General features: G+C 44.2%; 1 long non-coding RNA gene across 1 annotated transcript; it reads right to left on the minus strand.

Annotated features, from left to right (window-relative positions):
• Positions 1-826: 826 nt before the first annotated feature.
• LOC309685730 lies at positions 827-3247 on the minus strand. Its single transcript, XR_014270486.1, has 3 exons — positions 3132-3247; positions 932-1064; positions 827-844 (listed from the first exon to the last, which is right to left on the minus strand). It is a non-coding gene; the product is annotated as an uncharacterized lncRNA (long non-coding RNA).
• Positions 3248-3907: the final 660 nt, after the last annotated feature.

Raw genomic sequence — 3907 nt, forward strand, 5'->3', positions numbered from 1 at the left:
TTCTAGACATCCAATCCCTGATCATGCTTCCACAGGAGACCGTGGTGGTTTTACAGTCCCAAGAGCGGACCTAAAGCATGAGCATTTGCATAAATCTGGTGACAGGCTACAATTGCAATTACGCGTGTGGATGGGCAGGAGGAGCATTAAATGGTCTCAGACACTGAAAGCAGTGCAACAGAAAGCTTAGAAAATGTCCACCTCGTGACATTCTCAACAGAGACAGAATAAAAGGTCACCTCCTTCTGGAAGCTGGTGCAAGTCATGTGAACAACTCCGGAGTTCAGCAAGCACGTGCCATCTGCAGAAACAACAAACGTTTGACAACCTTCCAGACTCTCTCAGTTATGTTATGACCAGTTTACATTGTTTACATAGCAGTATCTGGAAAGATAGAACTGAGTACTTTGAGCTTCAGTTCCAAGTCATTTCCTTCTATAACCAGCACCACTTCACAGGCTACGTCACAAAAGCAGCAAAACTCCGCAGACTGCCAGATATATTTCACAATAGGAAATACCTCGTTAGTACAACGTCATCAGAGTTGGGTTGGGGGTGTGGGGGGTTGGGTTTGGTTTTTGTGTGACAGACAATGAACAAGAGAACCGAGAAATAGCATCTCATTTTAAGCTTATCGCTCTTAAAAGCACTGAAATACCTACCAAAAGTACAGGCACTCGGATTAAAAAACTGCTCCGGTGGTGGATAAAAAGGAGGAACTTCCCGACGTAGACTGCGCTCATGTACCAGAATATCCAAAAGGAGCTCGGGAGAAGTCATGCTTGTCACAGTCTCCAGTGACCACAAAGCAAAATAGGGGCAATCATGAAGGAACTCTTCTGGCCTTAAAGAAAACAAGGGCGTCAGCTAAACGCCGACATTCAAATGAATTATTTGCAGGGATATTGAAAGCAACTTAATAAAAATCTACCTTAGCGAGTCTGGCATTTGAGCATGATACCAGCTGTTAATGTCAAATACGCCCAAATAAGTAGATGGTTTGCCTTGACCGTATGTTTGCACTTGCCAACTGAAGACTGCTACACTGATGTCAGGATATATTGCTGTAAAAGAGAAGACATTGTTTTATTTGCAGAAAATAGGGTAGATCCGATATTTTTAAAACACCACTTTCGATTTTGGCTTAATTTTGTTCTATCACTCATGAAACACAACACTTACTAAGAGTAGTGAAAAAAATTACAGAGCAGCAAACATCTCTGCGACAGGTTTCAGTCATACTGCCCCTTTTGCTTGTTCAAATTGCATCCGTTCTAAGCAAAGTCAAATACACAATTATTAGCTAATTAAGTTCTCCGTACATGAAGAGCTGATCAAGACGTTTAGCTAGATGAACAGTTTAGCAAAAAAAGCATGCTAGGAACACATACATTGTGACTTTTAGAAAGCATACAAATAATTGTCGTATATGCTTGTCTCACACAGCTGGCATTATTCATTTCCAGCTTTGACTCAATGACGAGTTTTAAGAATAGCTCCTTTCCATGCATATTCCGAACGAAAGACCACAATTCTCACACCAAATAAACAAAGAAACCCTGACAAACCAGAAATTGGAATAGAGATTTTAACATAAACTATTCACAACATTCACACCTCCACACTTACACACACAACACCAGTTCTCTTAATCCAAAGGCATTTCAGATGAAGACCCTTAAGATCAAAGCCCCTTAAGATCGTTGAGTCCAACCATTAACCTAACAGCGACAGGTCTCTTACGTACCTCCAGGGATGGTGACTCAACCATTTCCCTGGGCAGCCTGTTCCAACGCTTTACAACCTTTCCCGTGAAGAATTTGTTTCTAATACTCATTCTAAACCAGACCTGGCACAACTTGAGCTCATTTCCTCTCATCCTGTTACTTGGGACAAGAGACTGACCCCCACCTCACTACAGCCTCCTTTCAGGTAGCTGAAGAGAGCAAGAAGCTCTCCCCTCAGCCTTCTTTTCTGCAGGCTAAACAACCCCAGTTCCCTCAGCCGCTCATCGCAAGACTTGTGCTCTACACCTCTCACCAGCTTCATTGCCCTTCTTTGGACATGCTCCAGCACCTCAAGGTCTTTCTTCCAGGGAGGGGCCCAAAACTGAACACGGTCTTCAAGCTGTGGCCTCACCAGTGCCGAGTACAGCAGGACAATCCCTTCCCGACTCCTGCCGGTCACACTATTTCTAAGACATGCCAGGATGCTATTGCTCTTCTTGGCCACCTGGGCACACTGTCGGCTCCTATTCAGATGCCTGTCGACCAGCACCCCCAGGTCCTTTTCCACCAGGCAGCTTTCCAGCCACTCTTAGAATCATAGAGGAGCGACACCCGGGCACTTGACCCGACCTGGCCAACAAGTCGATTTCATACAACGAACATCACATTCGATATCAATTAGAAACTTTGCTGTGAAGTGCTCTCTCTCCCCTCGATGGCTGTGATCCTGAGAACTTCTTCCCCAAGCTTGTACTGTTGCATGGGGTTGTTATGACACAAGCGTAGGATCTGGCACTTGGCCTTTGTTGGACCTCAGACCGTTGGCCTCAGTCCAGCCAGCCAGCCTGTCCACATCCCTCTGTGGAGCCTTCCTACCCTCAAGCGGATCAAGGCTCCCACTCAGCTTGGTGTCCTCTGAAAAATTCTTGAGGGTGCGCTCCATTCCCCTGTCCAGATCATTAATAAAGGTAGGTATTAAAGACATCAGGCCCCAGTACTGAGCCCTGGGGAGCACCACCTGTGAGGGACTACCATCTGGAAGTAGACACGCAAACAGGTTTGAACAAGGCAAAAAGAGATTCAGATAACATTCCAAAGCAGTGGAGAGAATGATCTTATTGTTCCAAGGTGACAGCTGAAGGAATAAAATGCCTGACCAGCAGTATACAGATGACCCCACCATACATCGCTAGAGCATGTCAGCAAGCGTGAAAACTCACCTAGTTTTTACCTTAAAGAAGTCTCACATAACTTAAGCACACGGTTTGTCTTTTTCAATAATCCCAACAATCCAGTCTGTACAGATATTTAAGGCTTTCAGACCCTGTGGCCAGAACAGCATCCATTGCTTACATTCCAAACCCACGTATTTTAAAATAATCAAACACAGGCATCAGAACAAACCTTCAATAATGCTATCCTCTCTGTCAACAGGGCTGAGAAATTTTTCTACGGTCTGACAGCTGAGTAGTTTAATACTGCTGATCTGCCCTCTCAAGGGAAAGACTCCTCCCGTGAGATCTAAAGTGTACCTCTCGTCACAGTTTTTCAAACCCTGGGGAAACAACAGAAGAGACAAAGGGTCATTTTGAGATAAAAACATACATTATAGCTAAATATGAAAGACACTCTATATCTCATATAATAAGCATATTTTACCGTGTATATTTCCCATGAGCTTATTTGTGACAATAAATAGAAACTACAAATGACATGCAAGAGAATTCAGTGTCAAACCCCAACAGCTAAGTTTGGCGGTACAGACCAGGCACGTTTTCAAACTCTAGCATTTCCCTAACATCATTCAGATCTAAATGTGTTTTGCAGACTTCCTTGCAATGTCAAGGTTTCTTTATAAACCTAAATATATATCTACAAAGAGATATCTGAAATAACGCAGCACGCATGCACACAAAGCTCTTTCCTCCGTGTCTTGGTCACAGAACTGATGAAGTCAGAGAAGTCACGCCATCGCAGCAGCTAAAGCTCTGTCGAGAGGTATGATCTAGAGGCACATCGCCAGAGTGAACGCACATCCCTCGCTGGGAACTACGAGAACTTCTTACTGATGAACAATCTTCTTTCAAACCACATAAGCTCCTGCCACCTCCTCTTCTCATCTTGTCAGAGACTGATTAATGGGTGAACTGGGTGAAATGGGTGAATGGCCCTCAGGTCCT

The sequence above is a fragment of the Vanellus vanellus genome, assembly GCF_965231255.1.
Source record: "Vanellus vanellus genome assembly, contig: HAP1_SCAFFOLD_146, whole genome shotgun sequence".
NCBI classification, from domain to species: domain Eukaryota; kingdom Metazoa; phylum Chordata; class Aves; order Charadriiformes; family Charadriidae; genus Vanellus; species Vanellus vanellus.